Below are 18,992 nucleotides of genomic sequence, written 5' to 3'. Positions count from 1 at the left end.
AGATCACTGTAAATCTTCTTGATTTATCTTACTATTCTTGCTGGTTATCGACTATAAAGAAAAATAACTTAGTGTTGCTAGAAAGAAGTTCTTCCCTTTTGTTGTTTGATGCTTTCCTCAAGAGACCTTAACCTTTTACAATACTCACACACCAGTAAAAGGATAGACCTTGATGGTATTTCCACTTTATGACTCCCCACCTTGTTTCCCTTCCCATTTCAATCTGATTAAAGGTCCTTGTCACCTTCCATGTCTCCTCTGGAAATATTTTTTCTTTCCCATATCCTTTCCTGTTGATGATTCTTTGTTTCCATCTGCTTTCCTTCAAAAGAGGCTCTCTTCACTAGTATTTGACTGTATTTCCACCTAACTCTTTGAAAAAAAAAAACATGGCTCCCTTAAGGAAATCTCTTTAGGAAACTGAGTCTGCCTTATAAATTACCTCTTCTTGCTGTATTTCCTGGTCTGACTTTTCTTTTAAAGGTCAAGTTTAAGGGTAAAGTGCAAAGATGTGAACTACCAGTGAATTGAAGTAAATCCCAGAACAAGTTTCACTGGCAAAACAGTGAAATCTCATGAGAAGGGAAATGTATACTTTCTCTAGGAGAGTCACATATTTTCAAAGAAATAAGTTGAAGGGAGGACTTTTTTGCCTTCTCCTAGGGCTTGCTTAGGCATGATCAGTGATGTGGTTCAGTGCTTGCCTTCTCTTGTGCAGTTTGACCTTTTTCTTAAAGAAAGTCCTTCTTGCATAGAGGTTTGAGATTTCTATGTAGTTCAGAAACCCTTGGCTTCTATTGTTTCTGAGTCATGAACCATGTTTTCCATCATATCTTAGTGATATCATTAAATGTGTGTATAATTATCTCCATGTAGATTACATATATGTATGTATACCCAGACACACATTTATTTATATATATATATATATATATATACATATATTTGAAAGGTACACCTATACTTTATAGGTTATTGTTTGTTTATTTATAGAATATTCATATATATTTTCATCTCCACTGGAACAGATGATGTCACTTAAGTTATAAGAATACTTATACTAATCAAGGCAAGATAACCAAATATCCAATATGAAATGTCATTTCCTTGAATTAATGATCAAACTAATTCCTATTCCTTTCTTTCATTCTCCAAGGAGAACCTTTGAATCATGTGCTCATTCGCTTGCAACTTTCTTTCATCTCCTTGCTTCACTTATACCGAGAATGATAACATTTTGACTCTCTAAACAAAGATTTCCCAATTTATGGTCTGAAGGTTAAATATATCTGTAGATAGTCAAAACCTGTTTGATTCTTTTTTATCTGTTATTTTTTCTTTTTATTTTAAATTTTATTTAATTGAATAATTTTTCAGGATTAAAAAAATCATGTTCTTTCCCTCCACTCCCCCCCAACCCTCTCCCATTGCCAACAGATAATTCCATTGGGTTTTACATGTCATTGGTCAGGACCTATTTCCATGTTATTGATATTTGTAATAGGGTGATCATTTAGGGTCTATAACCCCAATCACATCCCCATTGACCCATGTGATCAAGCAGTTGTTTTTCTTTCATGTTTCTACTCCCACAGATCTTCCTTTGAATGTGGATAGTACTCTTTCTCATAAGTTCTTCAGAATGCTTGATTCTTGGCATCTTCTAGAAGTCCCATTTTTGACATTATGACACTTCAGGACAGATTTGGAATTGGATTGTGAACCATTTCATGACATAGGTTGTCATGACCCAAGAATTCATCACCTAGTGGCTAATGTGCTGGTCCTAAGCATCTTATTAATTTATATAGACTGGTTGCTGGCTGTCAGGCATCTTTGCCATTGAGCTCATACTTAAAAATCCTCCATCTTGATAGGAACTGCTGGAGCTTATCCTTTCCTGGAATGGACTTTGAGAAATTAGTATAATTTGTATGCTTGAATGAAGCACTGGGAAAAAACTATAAATATTATTTAATTTAAACCTAATAAACTTGCAAGCAAAATTTTAAAAATAACTCCAACTTTTAAAGAAAGGAATCACTGTGTTGGATTGACATTTTAAATTTTCAGTTAAAATCAGACATAAAAGTAAATTAAAACATGATGAATGGATTTCATTTGTCCCACTTTAAAGAATACAACAAAATAACCTTTAACAAAATCCAAGACATAAATAGGCAATGCATTATTTTCCTTTCAGCTTCGTTTCCTTAGGTAATCCAAATGCCACCCTGTTAGTTATTTTGTGAGGTAGAGGGAAGAAAGAAATGAAAAGATAAGCAAAATAATATACTAACAGTCAAAAATTAATATACATAATTATTTTGAATATTAAATGTGCCTCTAATATAGACTATTGCAGTTCTTTTTGTTAAGTTATGATGACAGAGCTTATTTTTTATGATGGATAGTTAGTTGCAGTTAAACACATCCATCAATTATTCACCTCTTTCTGTAGTTAAGAGTAACACATTATTCAGCCTGATTCCAAGCATAGTCCATTGCCAACCCTTCCTATGTGTACCCATGTTTATGCACATACACATACACACAAAGTCCATAAGAAACAAATAATTTTGAAAGTGGAAGGGGATGTTAATAATTATATAGACCAGCCCTCATATTTTGAATGGGCAAATTGAGTCCCAGAAAGAAAGATAGATTTATTCATAGTCTAGTTGGTGGCAAAAATAGAAATCAAAATCTCCTTATTCTTAATCTATTAACTTTTTTTTTGTAACCACCGCTCTTAAGGCTGTATGTCAGCAGATTTCAATATAGGAGTTAATGTTTTCACCTCTTCATATGACCTCAGGCAAATGTTTTGTCTAATTGCCCTCTTTGAAACATTTCATGGTGATCTAGTTTGAGTGACATCCCAATATTCTTCATATGACTCCATTCCAACTCCATACCACATGACTCCACGCCAAGAATATATGAACCTAAGAGATGGATTTTTGCTGGTCAAAATGGAATCCCCATAGCATCACCCTCTTTGACCTTCAGAACTGTATGGATGTATATCAAGAAACTATGATTGAAAGTTTAATTTCTATCTTATTTTAAGGGGAAAAGGAGAAGTATTCATTGTGGGAGCAAAAACCCAAAGAATAGAGTAAATATTAGTATGAAACCCAAAAAAGAGCATGTCCAATAGAGCAAGCAAATTGAAGAGTGGGGGGGGGGTCTCTGAATTCTTTCACTGAATTCATCAGCATCATGACCATGAGTCAGCAAGAGAGAAAAATGTAGATTCAATAAGATAGGCTATAGCTGAGTTTTGTTGGAACGAAACTGGTTCCTATTAGAACAATTACAGAATGACTAGAGCAATTCCTGATGCTGCAATTGGAAAGGATTTATCTGCATTTTTCTATCCTCTGTTTTACTATCACTCTTATTCTTTCTATTCTCTCTGGATTAAAAAAAATGAGCTTCTTTGCTAATTTCTATTTTTAGAAGTTTTTTGGCTTTTTATTTCACATTATTTCTTTCTATGATAAAGCATTTAACTGTAATCTCTGATCTGCATGTGTATCCTTGTATAAATACTAGCAGAGAGAAAGCTGATAGATGATAAATTACTCTGAAGCAAGAATTCATATATACATACATATATATATATATATGTATGCTGATATCTTTCCTGGCACAATAGGTGAATAAAGTTATATAGAAGAGAGATTTTTATTAATTCATATTTTACACAGTAATTTGTAAAAGTAAAAATAGATATGGTATATAAACCCACAGTAGTCCCAGATAATAAGTGAAGAAGTTTCTGGTTGATTGGCCAATTGATTTCATAAGTTCTGAGCAAAGTTGGGCTAAAGCTGATTGGATATGCATACACACACAAGTCTAAAACCAGTATGATGATTTTCTTGGAGCAGAAAGTAGCTGTGAATCTGTAACCTGGGTAAGATGAAAGAGATTGGAAGAGGAAAGAAAGAAGGGAGGAAGGAAAAGAGGAAGGGAGAGAGAGAAAAAAGGAATTTTAATTTTATTTTTCTTAAAAGAAAAGAGTACTGCACTTGAAGTCATAGCACCTGACTTTAATCTTGTTTTTGCCACTTACTACCAGTATGATTTTTTTGCCAAGGTGTTAACCTTTCTTAGTGTCAAATGATCTGTGAAATTAGGGGGTTGAGCTAGACTTGTTAGTTACTTCTAACCAAAAAAAAAAAATTTTTTTTTTGCAATCTTATGATGTAGTTCTCCCAACTCATTCAATTATCTATAGAAATTGCCAAAGGGATGGGGGGGGGGGAATGTGTTCAAATTGAACAATTGTTTCCTATCATTTATGATAATACTGACTTTATCCAAGTGCTGCTACATGGAGAAGGACAGAGAAGGTGATCATTTTTATTTAATAATATTGTTACTATCCTGTCGACATATTTGGTCACCATTTTTGTCTTTAAAAAAAAGTATTTTTTCGCAAAGATTATATTGTTGACCTTATTTTGAATGCAGACTAAGTTAGATATGGTGCTTTTTGACAAAGCTTCCTATTTTGCTGAAGTAGAATTTTACAAGCAGACCCAACCTCATAAATATGTAGTGTAGTTCAATGTAATATGATTTGAGGGCTCCTACAAGATAGCAACAGCCCCATAATATTTCTACTTGGTCCATAAGCATACCTAAAATGCTGTTCTCATAATTTATTTGATTCTTAGAGAACTTGGAAGACTTCAAATGTTGTCTAATAAAATGCAAAAATTGCTGGGAAAGATGTTTCTAGTCATTATCAGTTAAGTGGCATTTGCTTTCCATTCAAGAACCAAAAGGGCAATACCCTTTTGAATTAAATGGTTTACTGGAAAGAGCAATGGATCTAGACCCAAGAACCTAGGTCCAAATTTCTACTGTGCTATTTACTACTTCTGCCTTCATAGGATTAACCTCCCTAGCACTCAATTACTCCATTTTACAAATGAGGACTGTGAACAGGATAGCCTCAATGGTCCCTTCTGTCTCCAAACAATGATTGCATGGGAACCAGGTTAGGAATCTAGTAGGGGATCAAGGTAGAGAAAGAAATAAGATGCTACCACTACATGTGGTTAGAGGTCACCAAATATAAACTGGAAGAACAAAGACAAAATCTGCTTGAGTTCCAATGTTGTATTTGGATGTTTTTTTATTTATCTACTGAAATGTATTTGTATCTATTTTTTAAACCTAAAATCAAAGTTATACTGAGCATAAAATGGAATACATATTATTACTATAAGATTATATTTGGCGATTTTTGCTTTGCATTTGAGGTTATATAAATTTGGGTTTATTTGTCTTTACAATTTGGACTATAGAGATAGGAAAGTTGGTCACCATTTTTATTTTAAAAATAAAATATGCTCAATGTCCACTAGGTGGCGAGTGTGCTATATAGTGCCAGGAACACCTTAACAAAAAGTATTTCATCTCTAGCTGTAAAGGCGCCTATCTGATTGGTCATTGGCCAAACAGATAACTGAAATAGATCATTATAATCCAGATAAATGTTTTCTCTTATTTGAGAATAACTAATCTCCTGAATTAGGTGCCCGTAAAAAGAATCAGAGGATACACTGTTTCTTGTTAGATCATTATAGTTTTATTACTACGAGCCATTGCTTCATTTCTTTTCATCTGATTTCTGTTTTAGTTCCTTCCCCAGTACCATTTAATCTGGAGTGAAAGCCCCATTCCTGGCCACACTCCTTTTCTAGCAATCTCCTTTATGTGTCAAGGATTGTTAATCAACCAAATAGACTGGATATCCTCTTCCCTTGGCATTTTACAAGTCTTTGTTCTCTCTTAATAATCCTCTTATGTAGAGACCCACATTCTAAGTGTTGCACACAGAGGATTCCTAATGGTAGGGATGGAACAAGATAAGATGAGCTGATAGGAGCAAGTGTATTGTAAAGTGACTCTACAGTAATGTTTCTGTGCAGGGCCCTTCTTTTCATTTATAACTCCTTTCTAACTTTCCTTTGAATTTAACCGAACCAGAGAAAAGCTGGTTAAAATATGTATCTTACAGATTCTAGAAATGCTTCCCCCTGCTCCTTTCTTAACCTACTAAAAAAATGCTACATATATGTATATACATACATATAAAGCTCTGTAAATATCTTTTATAGGACATAAATACCTATTTTTCACTTAAAATTTTTCACTTAAAATTTGATTTTACTGATTTGTTTCTAAAGGGCAATTTTCCCCACCCCTTCCCTTGCAATAAAAATAGGACACAAATTGGATCTAAAATATTGATTATAATATGAAAAACTTCACATTGGACTATGATGATATTACTAAGTAACCCTTCTATATGTATCTAACCCATACCCATTTTCTATAATTGCATTCCATAAACATTTATGTAATGCCTACTAAGTTGAGGCATGATGGTAAATGTTAGGGATACAAAGACAAAATAATGAAGAATTCCTATTCTTGAGGATGTTTCATTCTACTAGTGGAGAAGAGGGAGATGATATTTTCTTTTTACTTCATACAGTACAAAAAATGTTAAAAAGCTAAAAATGATGAAGGATATTATATTATACAAACCACTATAAGGGATTCATAATTTTATATAATTATATCAGGATTACAGATTATTTTTCTTATAACCATCCTTTGATGAAGCTACTGCAGGGACTATTTAAAATGAGGAATGAATGAATAGGGAGGTTCAGTGACTTACCCAGGTTAATAAAACTAGAAAGAAGAGATATAATCAAAACAAGTCTGTTGAGTTCACTTTATAGAACTAATAAATTTCAATACATTTGTGGTTAAAATAGTTGGTTCCAAGACAAACCAAAACTAAAATATAAAAATATAGGAACCAATGAGAATTTATTGAATCCACCAGTATTTGCTGTTTCTGCAAAAAGGACGGTTGCAGACAGGATAGGGGTTACAACAGAAACAGGATCAGGGGCAAAGCAGAGAAATGGCATCAACATGGAGTTGCTTTAGTTTTCTCAGCTACCTTCACATTCATAGTTAGTTACATGCTATGTTTATTTATCACTCAAATTCTTTCTTTGAGATTCCTTGATTTACTTTAATGTTTCATTCTAAGATTAAAATTTTGGAGTTTGTTCTTAATGCATTTCAATTTAAGCAATGTTGATCAAGCTGATTTATGTATGGTACCATTCTAGACACAGGGAAGATGGGGGGACTACAACAGTCTCTACCCTCAAAGAGTTAATACTCTAACTCAAGAGGAACTGTAACCCACCAAAATGCGTCTTGCCAAGACTGTGGATTGCCAAAACTGTAAAGGTTTCGGCCAAACTGTAAAGATAATTTTTAGTGTCTTGATTTAAAATCTAAAATTAAGTGGCCGCCATGGGAAAATTCCCAAATATGAAAATACCCAAGTTAGCTGGGTTTTATGGAGATTTTAATTAATACAAATGAAGGAATTAAGGGAAGGAGAGAGATTGAAAGAGAAAATAGTAGAAAGGGCTTAGGCTAAATGGCCTAGGCCTGAGCCTAAGGGAGAGCAAGTCAGTCTTTGCAAGTCAGTCTTTATCACTTACCACAAGATCATCTCCAAGCAAGCTCCAGTCCTCACTTCAACGCTGAACTCCAACTACTCTGAACTCCAACTCCTCCAAACTCCCACTAACCTCAATTTCATACTCCCCTTCCTTTTAACGAAATTTTCTCTTGCGTCACCTCCCCTAAATTTTTATGTCTACCAATCACAGTAGATGCTTTTTCCCAGGATTGCCCATTCTTAGTTCTCATCTTCTTTTGTTCTCACCTTCTCTGGTTAAATAAAATCTACTGAGTACTTCACACCTTTTTTGTTAAGCTTGCCTTTTGTAAGTTGCTTGACCTTTTAGTGATTAATTTAACCTTTATAGGTACTTAGTATCTTTTTGTATTAGATCTAAAAATAGACCTAGCTTAAGGTTCTAACTTTACTATAAGTATGAATTAGGGACTTTTCATTGTTCAATCAGGAGTTTGCTACTTTATCTTCACCTAAGGCACTGTCTGAGTAGGGTGGAGTAATTTTAAAAGTTCTCAATACATTCCTGATCAAGTACATCCATTGTTAAAAATGGGGAAATAGTTTAATCAAATCTTCTGAAGTAGAGTCTGAGTAGTTTTAAGATTCACAGAACTAATTCTTTATTAACATAAGGTTTATAGTTTCCTGGTTTTGCCTGTGATCACAGGCAAAACCAGGAAACTATAAACCTACTTATGTTAATAAAGAATTATATATATATATATTATATATATATATATATATATATATATATATATATATATAAATGATAACTGTTGGATTAAAATTTTCTTTTTAAATCCATTAGCAAATTGAATTTTGTATTCTCCTATTTCTTCTATTTATATTCTTCTCTATTTTCATTAGGATTCTCACTATAGAACCAAAATACCACCTTCTTATAAATTCCCTCAGTCTTAGATCTATCCTGCCTCAGCAAAATTTTCCTGTACTATGTCCCAGTCAGCTGTGAAATGGAAATGTAATCTGATAATTCCCATTTTAATTGATTTACACATGTCAACTGGGTTTTGGGAACCCCAAGTTTTCAACTATCCCTTGAGGAAAGTCTCAGACTGACCTCACCTCTGGCTAAATAATGAACTTTAAAGTATTTAATAATACAGGCTAGGTTTAGGTGGGACTAGTAGATATAATCAAATCTTAAGTACCTCTTTTGGCTTAGAAGTTTCTCCCATTGTATCAAAGTCTTCCCCAGGTATCCCAGCCCTTAGTTAGACTCTCTTCTCATCTATTGTAAAACATCAACCTCTCTGTGATAATCCTGTCTTGGACTTGACATTTCCTTGTAGTCATTATAAAGCCAATCAGTCATACTTCCCAATCTTTAGTTCCCCAAAAGGTATATAAGATCCTTCTGTTCTATTGTTCTTTGGAGAATCTTCTAATCTTCTTTGGCAGTGATTCTCTCAGAGATACTGTCCCCAGAACCCCAGAGTTTTGACTCTGTGGTATTTGATGCTGGGCTCTGTGTGGTGACAGATCATAAAGGACTGGTCTCTTTTTCCTGATTAAAGATTTGGTTTTATGACTATGTCAGTGGTTCTGTGTTTTTCCCAATTGACACACATTAATTTTGTCATATTGACCTGATGATATACCTCTTTAGGAATATTTGTTTTCATTGTTTTGTTTTGTTTTGTTTTTAATAAAGATTAATTCTTTAAGGCCAAGGAAAGGGTTTCCAAGGGGAAAATTTCAATGACATAGTTCAGTTCCCAGTGAAGGAAAGTGTAGGAGCAAAGTGTTGGTCATATAATCCTTCATTTCATGAAATTTCACTCCCCAAAAGGTAGCTCTTCCACATTGAATGCATCCCTCACACTCCAAGTACCACCTTTTACATTAGAGTTGTTCTTTGTGCTTACAACTCAGTACTACAATCACACAGGATGGAGGCTTTAGAATCTTGTAATATACTCCAGCCTCATTACATACAACACTCAAAATAGACAAAGTGTGCAAATTCCAGGACGTGATCATGAAGAGAACCTGTCCAACAGTAGTTTTGTCCCAATGATAGCCATGTTCTCTTGTTTTTATTCTTAAATATTTTTGTGTTGGTGGTATATTATTGAAAAGTAATACTACTGTGCCATAATAAATAATGAGTAAGATGATCCCCGCAAAAAAAAAAAAATCCTGGAAGGACTTCTATAAAGTGATGCAAAGTGAAGTGAGGCAGAACCAGGAGAACTTTGTACAGAGTAACAGCAATAAAATATAATGATCAATTGAAAATGATAATTATTATCAGTAATGCATGAATTTAGGACAATTCCAAGGAATTGGATGAAAAAGGCTATCCACTGCTGCAGAAGGAACTGACAGAGTCTGAATGTAGATTGAAGCATGGCTTTTTTCACTTTATTTCCTCCATGAATTTATCTTCTATTGTAAATGACATGTATCTTCTTTCAAAATGTTATTAATATGGAAATATGTATTGTCCAAGAATACATGTACAACTTATATTACTTGCCATCTTCTTTAGGAGGGAGAAGGGATAGAAGGGAAGGAGAGAATATGGATCATAAAATATCAATAAGTGGTTATTAGAAATTATATCAATATGTAATCTGGGGAAAATGGAATTTTTAAAATGGGGAAAAAAGATTTTCAAATACTTAGCAATAATAGCTAAGACCATATGAGATTAGGAAGGCAAGAATATATGTTCTCATACATAAATGCCATACTTTGTCAAGGCTTTTTTCATAAACATAGATATAATACTGTTCTTCCTATTGTTTATGTTATAAGGGTTAAATTAGGAGTTTTGACAAAATAAGAGGGCAGCTTTTAATAACTTAAATTTCAATGAGAATACAGTAGAATTGTACATTAATATCCCTTTAAGCCAGGAAAAAAAGAAAACTTCTAGCAGCTTTTTTTTTTTTAAACCCTTACCTTCCATCTTGGAGTCAATACTGTGTATTGGCTCCAAGGCAGAAGAGTGGTAAGGGCTAGGCAATGGGGGTCAAGTGACTTGCCCAGGGTCACACAGCTAGGAAGTGGCTGAGGCCAGATTTGAACCTAGGACCTCCTGTCTCTAGGACTGGCTCTTAATCCACTGAGCTACCCAGCTGCCCCCTCTAGCAGCTTTTAACAATTAACAATTTAGTTTTATTAAAATAGAGATAGTAAAAGAATATAGTAAAATAAATATAGTAAAAGAGAAAAGTATAGGAAAGAGGGAGAGAAAGAAATTGCCTAATACTGTATAAATGAAGATTTTTGAACCTTTGACTTCATTCTCCAGAAGTCCTTAGTAATTACCAAAATCCCCTATAATCCCTCCTATGTCTCCACGTCGGTGAGATCACATTATTGGTTTTTACCAGGCTATAACTCCTCCCACTCCCTCTTTGGCATGATGCAGCAAATCATGGTGGCATGGTCAGGTGGGGATTTTGAAATGGCTAATCAGCCATGGTTTTTATTTTGTTTCCTCTTTATTCCTTGATTTCTAATGATCACTTAATAAATCCTTAAAATATATTTTTATTATTTTTTTATTTTAATTTAATTATTAAGATTTAATTTTAACTTTTACAATACTTAACTAGCTACTATATAACTACCTATAACTGCTGTTAGAGAAAGTCCAGCTGATCACCCTTTATCTCAGCTCACCAGGAAGAAATATATATATATATATATATCCCAACCACCAACTAACAACCAACAATCACCAGCAACCAATCCCCATTGACCAACTACCAATTGCCAACCACCAACTACTTCCCAACCCAAAAAAGGTCAAAAAGCCAAAAAGTCCCTCTCAGTCCTCACACTGGCCTCTTATATCCTCATCTTACCTCACTTACTTTTCTCTGGTTTCTACTTCCTTTCACTGTGGGCTGGTGTATCTTTACACATCTCTATGGTAAAGGGACCTCCAGGTCCCCAGTTAAATTAGAAGGGGTTAAGAATTCCTTTTTACAATATTATCCAAAATGTTAACTGTGGTCCTAATATGGAACCATCCTCATTTCCTTACTATAAATCCAAAATAAAGAATATAATAAAATAAAATGAATCTTGTTGCTAAGATTTTATTTTATTTTTACATCAATATTTATTAGAAATATTAGCCTGTAGATTTTACCCTTTGCTTCGTACTTTTTTGGTTAGGATATTAGGTCCCTTGTTCCACAAAAAGTATTTGGTTAAATGCTATTTTTCTCATTATTAGGTATATTTTTTTAACATAGGAATTACCTATTCTTTAAATAGTAGATTTTTTTTATTATATCTAGCCATTGTTTATTTTGTAACATTTGAAAAATCTTTTTTGTTTTTTAAAGTTGTTTTGTAAGTTTGATCTTTTAAGGAAATCTATCACTTTACTATTAATTTGGGTTACTTAGTGATTATAATCAGGCATTTCACCTAAAACTTTTATCAATAAAGATTTCTGTATAAGTTCTTATTTTTATGGTTTTGTGAATCCACATTTTTCCTTTGTTTTTCTTGTATGTATATATTAATATATACATATATACACATGTATTATGTATGAGATCTATTTCTCTCTCTAATAAGATTATTTAAAAGTTTAAATTTTTTTCATTTGATTTTTTAAAAATCACTATGTTGTCATTATCTATGATGCTATTAAAGCTAAGACGTTTTTCTGATTCTCTTTTTGATATTACAGTTTTTTGACTATTGGTAATTCAAGTCAATATGCTAGGGAAGTCAATATGACACAAATACCATTCTCAAGAAGCTTATAATTTTATACAGGGTAAAAAATGCAAACAGCTAAGTGTCAAGAGCTATGAGAAATTTGAGAAGGGAACAATTTCCTACAGGTAGAGAGGAGATGAAGTAATCAGGAAGAGTGTCATAACAGTGATAGTAGTTGATTCTGCTGTTGGAACAAGAAAGAAAAATCAAAGGCTCTAGAGGGAGGTGAGTTAATTCTACATGTAAGAGAAAAGGCATGAGGAGGGCATGATGAATATAAAAGAATGATATGAATTTTATCAGGCATGTAGGGCCTATAAGACAAATAACATAATTAGGCTATAAAAAAAGAAACCAAATGGAGAATTTGAATGCCAAAATTAGGAATTTGTTCTTTTTTTTTTTTCAGTAGGGAATGAGAAATCACTTGAAAGTTCTTAAGTAGAAGATAATCATAACCAGAGCACTGTGTTCCTTTTATGATTGCCTACTATCAAGTAGACAATAAATTACTTATTTTTTAACAAAACCCATATTCATTCTGAATATTATTGCTCACCTTGAATTATTTTACTCATTAAGTAATAATTTATCATTGGTCAATTATGGTAGAACTGAATAAGTCTCTTCCCTCAATTTAATAATAAGGTTTTTTAAATGTTTTTCCTGCTCAGTCTAAAATATTTTGCAAAGAACAGATATATAATAATGATCCATATTTCTTGTAGTTATATTGTTCACTTAAAATAAATTTTCAATCATTTGCTCAAGTAGAGGTAATATTTTTTCTTTTTTTTTTTAAGTATCTAGCCCACAAGTAGTTTTATTCACTTAACATTGGTTCAATTGCTCCTTTTTATACACCTGATACAAATGAACATCACCAAGCCACAGCAATATATTGCTAATTCAGTAGCTCATATTTTAAATTTTTTTAATTATTTACAACATGGCTTTTCAAGCCAGCCAAATTCATCATTAGACATTGATCCACGTGCTAATTTGCATGACTTTGCATAGTTCCACAAGTATTTGCTCCTAGGAACTATAGCCATAAAACCATAGACTGGAGAACATCATATCCAAGGATCATTGCTCCTTATAGGTCGTTCGACAGCTTTGAATAACTAGAAAATGGTTGTTTCCATAAGAGTCCCTGAAAGCTCATTCTCATATAAGAAATGTAATATAAACAAATAACATTAACAGTGTGAACCTTGTGATCTATTATTAAGCTTTAAGCTGAATTTTTTTCCCAGTTTAGTGATGTGACAGGCAATTAATCCTCAATTAATCAGCAATTAGAAATATAAAAGAGTAATGAAAAACAATTGAGCCAGGACATTAGTTAAAGAATAGTTCCTGTTAATTACAGAAATGATTCCCTCTTGTATATGGTTGACTGCTGAGTGTCATAACTAGCTGAGAACACTCAAGAGGGAAGTTATCTGATTTAATACTTGGAGTTGGTTCTTGAGATAAAAACTTAAAAGAAAATTATTTATTTTGACAACATTTCTTCCATTGCCTCCCCATGCTTTCATAAGCTAATATTTCTATGTCCCCTTCCTATTCTTAGGGCTCCCTAATACTAGGCAAAATTACAGAGTAAAACAAAATTCCTTCCTGCTACCTCTTTGCTCACCTCATCTCTTTAGGCATGTTCATCAGTGGACTCTTGGCTAATAAGGTTCACCATTGTGATTCCTTAATTATTCAATTTTCCTCTAGGTATTACCCATGCTTAGAATCATGGCTATTTCCTCCACAGTAAATATGCATGTCCTGTGTCTCTTTTTCTCATAAAATTATTTAATATTAAGTGACAGTTAAATAAACTTAAACATATATGTTAAATGATTGTAGGCACTAATGGATTAATGTCATTTATTCCATGTATTTTCAAATAGCCTTTTGAAACCAATTCTATAACTCAATGGTCTTGGGGAGGAGGGGTTGGGGGCAACAGCAGGAATTATAGTCAGAATGGCAAGTTGGCAAGATTGATGTTTAGTCAACTGGACTTTTTTGTTCCTCTCATGTCACACCATAATTAACACTACCTTATTTATGGTTACAGTGACCCCATGCTGATGTCTTCCATTTCCATTTTTCCTCAAAGACCCTACTTTTTTTTATATAAAATTGATTCCTACCAGTCTTTGGGTTCTAATATCCATATATCCTATATAAGACCTTTGGTCTTTCTGTTCTCGGTTCCTACGTAGTATCTATTAAAAATATGACTAATCTTAGTCCATCCCATGATGGCAATAAGTTGAGTTGAACAAACATTACTTGAATACTAGGAGGTAAAAATAAATAAATAAGATACCCCTGGACATCAAATTGATCACAATCTACTGAAATTTGCAAGAATTAATGAATATAAAAAAATGTTCCAGATACTTTTCTTAATGAAGGTTTCAGCAGTGTAATAGAAAGAATTCTGCCTGGAAGTAAAATCTTTGAATTGAGTCCTGGTTCTAACAATTGCAATCTCAGTCAGGCCATTTATTCCTTCTGAAGACTGGTTTTATTGTTTTGTATACTGGGGATTGTGTATGTGTATATACATACATAAATGTATTTATGTATAGATGTATAATATTTTAAATATACACGAACATATGGATGTGTATAAAGATACTTATATTCCATTTGATGAAATATTTTAAGGAATACATTAAAAAATAAAGTACTATGTAAATCTAAGCTATTATTATTATTCAAATCCCAAAATACCTTGACTGTTTGACTATGTGGAAGAAAATCTGAAGGGAAGAAACAGATCATCACATACAAAATGGATCACAAAAATCTCAGTGTGGCTTTAAGCTTTAATAATTTAAAACCTCAAAAACTTAAAACTTCACTAAAATGTTCAAGTCACCCTGTATAATGATTGGAAAATCAAAATTATTGAATTGCCTATGATTTTGTGATTGTGGATATTTTCCTAAGTAATGCATATTGCTTTTCTTCTATCACTTGGTAGATGAAAACCTGTGCAAAACATGATAATGAACCTCTCCAAATTTAGCTATAATAATCCCATACAATATACCATTGAATTTGTGTTTAGGATATTCCAAAACTGGCAACCCATTAGTTTTAGCTTTCTAAGACCCAAGGCAACCTTAATAGGTAATAACAATAAGGTATAAGGATGATATTAGAAATTAAGTATTGTTATATTAGTTTAGAGATAACAAGTAAAGAAGCTGACTTGAGAAAGAATTGGAGTTTGAAGCAGATCTAAGACATAATGTAAATTTCAAATATTGACAGTGTGTGTAGGAGGTTTTAACGGTTTTTCTGTGGCATTTGGTCTCTGAAAGTCATTTGGTCTTATAGGGCTGGGAAGAAGTGCCATCTTTTCTCTCTCCTCACTCTCTGAAGTAGAAGGAAAGGAGGGAAACATTGGAAGGACTTAAAGGATTTTCCTTTTCCAGCTTGGGAAACACTAGTGAATATTACTGTTCCATAAATTGTTTTTATATCAGAGAAGACCAAAGAAAGACCTGGTCTTTAGTTTGGACTCTGAGTCTGCTAAGGCTCAGTCCTAACTTGGTTCTTGCTGAGGCTCAGCCAACTGACCTTTGTTATTTTATAACATGGAGATGAAGTGAAGAATCATAAACTTTGTATAAGGATAATAGTGTTTAGTTTATTGTATGATTGTGAAAATTTGGGTTAGTCAGATCAGGAATAATCAGTGTAGCCTGTGGAAACTGGAGAAGCAGTTCCTTGAAGAACCAAGGAGTTTTATTTGGGTGGAGTTAGAAACCCTTAAAGTTAGAAATCCTTTTTTTTTTAATCCTTATATTCTCAAAAAAATAGTTCATTTTTATATAACAAGAGTCTCCTTAGCATCCTTGTGCCTGGCTCTGAAGAGAAGTTTACTTATGAGCTTCACTTCACTGATATGAACTGATGATACTTTGTAAGCACAGGAAGCAGAGTATCAAATCAGTTTATAATCAATAAACAATTGATTGATTACTACTTTTACAGTAAGGTCGCTGAAGTAGGATTTTTTAGAGGGATAGATGATTAATTCCTGAATGAAATGGTCAAAAGTTAACATATAACATCTTTATTCTTTTATTTGCTATTCCCTACACATCTCTTATTTTTATGTTGCAGAACCATATTTTATCACTGATTTTATTTATCTTAATATTATTGACACATCTCTCAATTCTTTGTAAAATTTTATAATGCAACTTATTACTTCATATTTTTGTGTTGGTATAAATTACATATAGTAAAATTAAAATAAAATTCTGCACTATGTAAACCTTTAATATATTATGAGGTCTTGATTTTCAGCTGAATTAAAACCTCTTAAAATGTCACCCCATTTTATTGGTAAAAAATGTTACTAGCTAATTAAAATGTAAATAGCAGAAGGGTTATTTTAAAGATTCAAAAAATGACATTGATACCAGATTATTCTTAATTTTCTAATATTTTCCTTATAAATTTAACTGTTAAGATTATATAATAGTAATGTGAAAACAGGTAAGAATAGGTATTGTGGAAGTCAGAATAGAGAGAAAAAGGACATATTCTCTTTGGTAAGTACATTGTTCAGAATACATATTTTAAATTACAACATCCTCTGGCAGAAAGCTTAAAAATTTGGGGAAGGGATTTTTACTAGAAGTTATTGGATGAGAGATGGACGAAAATGGAAAATGATAGAAAAAATTATGTTTGTGTTCCCATTATATATTTCAATATGTGAGTTGAGATATATAGCTTATTATATCTGTTGAAGAGACATTTCATGATATTTTGTTCTATTGGACATGATAGGATATGATTGGGTTATTTTGTCACCCATATTATTTAAACAGAAAACATAGATAGATATAAAAAGTTTGCAGAGAAGAAATATTAAGAAAACTTTCTCAAAAAAATAAAGAGAGAGAAAAGGAAAATCTTCAATCGAAAGATTAAAGAGCTTGTTTTTAATTCTTGGCAAAATTCTAGCATTATTTAAGAGTTAGCTAGTGAACACTGAGAAAAGGCAGTGATGATCGCAAATATTCAACATAGTTTCATCAATTACAAGTTATGAAAGACCGACTTCACCTTCTTTCTTTGAATAATTATTAAACTGGTAGATGAACAGAAAGTTGTGAGCTTTATTTTAATCAAGCCCCTCAAAATATTTGTTGTGATATGATGCTGAGATATGATCTATGTACACTCTGATCAATATGAGCCAATTTCATGGTAAGACTAACAGCTAAGTCAGTAAAGATTTAAAGATAAACTAGCAACTCTTCTCTAGTGGACTGCCCCAAAGATCACTATTTGACTTTATGTTATGTGCAATGAGAATATTTGCAGATAGCAAGAAACTTAGCTAATATAGTAGATTGCATAAACCAAAAGCTGATGCATAAAATCTAAAATGATGAAATGCAATAAGGATTCAGACAAAGTTTTATATTGGATGAAAAAAAATAAATGCATAATTACAATACATTGGAGTTAGGGGTAGATAACTGTCAGATGAGTAAATATAAAGAGACATTATTAAAATAAACTCTTAGTATTTAAGTAACTTAATATCTTAGAGTATACTCTTAGCATGAGTCAATCATATAATATATTACCCAAGAAAATTAACACAATTGAAGATATTAAGAAATATAGAATGCTGGATTAGAGAGCCTCTATGCCCCCTATACTCCAGCCCTATCATGACTCTTCAGTCATATTGTGTTCAGGATTTGTGATATTTTGCCCCTTCTCTAATGCTGCAGAGAATTTGGAAGAGGCCATCAGAATGTTAACATGCCTCGAAAACCTACCACATGAAGACTGAAGGGATCAGCAATGTTTTAGTATGGAGAAGAATTTACTCAGGAGCAAAAAGAGAGCTGACTTTTCATATCTCATGGACTGTGACATTGAAGAGCCGTGAAAATTGTTCTGCTATGTCAAACTTTACATTGTCAAATGGGACAAAACTAGAAGAGTAGATTAAAGATGAAAAGGGACAAATATGACTTGATTCAGAAAGGAAAATAAAACTTCATCATAATAAGAATTGTAAAAAATATCATCAAATTGGTCTCTAAGAGATAGTTGGCTCCTTATCACTGAAGGTCATCAAATAAGGATTGGAGAATCATTTGTTAAATATACCATAGTACAGATTTTTGCTCAGAAATGGTTTGATATACTTTGAAGGTTCTATAAACCATTAAGAACTCTCATCCTTTTCGTAACCTTCATGTGAAGCCAGTATTAATGTCTATCAATTAAATCAAATGTTGTTTAAGAAGAGTGACCTATGTGATCATGTAATGGATAAGAAAAAAAAGGGGTGATATTTACAAACTATTTTCATTATTGAATCATTGGAAAATTATAAAAATGAAAAATGTAATCCATTTTGTATAAACTTAAACTGGAGAAAACTTCATTTGGAGATTTAGAGTCTAGGGAGAAGGTAAGCCATTTGCACAAGCTACCTCAGATTTCAACAAAAACCTCTATGGTGTTATATTTATTCCATTAGGTTCATACTTTAATTTTTTTTATAGTTGTCTTAGTTTTTGCCAAAAACTTTATTTATATTATTTAAAATGAATCTCCCCATAACTCTGATTTTGTTCTTATTATCTTCCTAATTAAAAATTATAAAACTAAGACATAGAATTTGATGAGCATCATGAAGCTTAAGAGTTGTGTTAATGTTAAGGGTTGG

This window comes from Monodelphis domestica, chromosome 5 (assembly GCF_027887165.1).
Source record: "Monodelphis domestica isolate mMonDom1 chromosome 5, mMonDom1.pri, whole genome shotgun sequence".
NCBI classification, from domain to species: Eukaryota; Metazoa; Chordata; class Mammalia; order Didelphimorphia; family Didelphidae; genus Monodelphis; species Monodelphis domestica.
Note: the sequence above shows the minus strand (reverse complement) of the source record.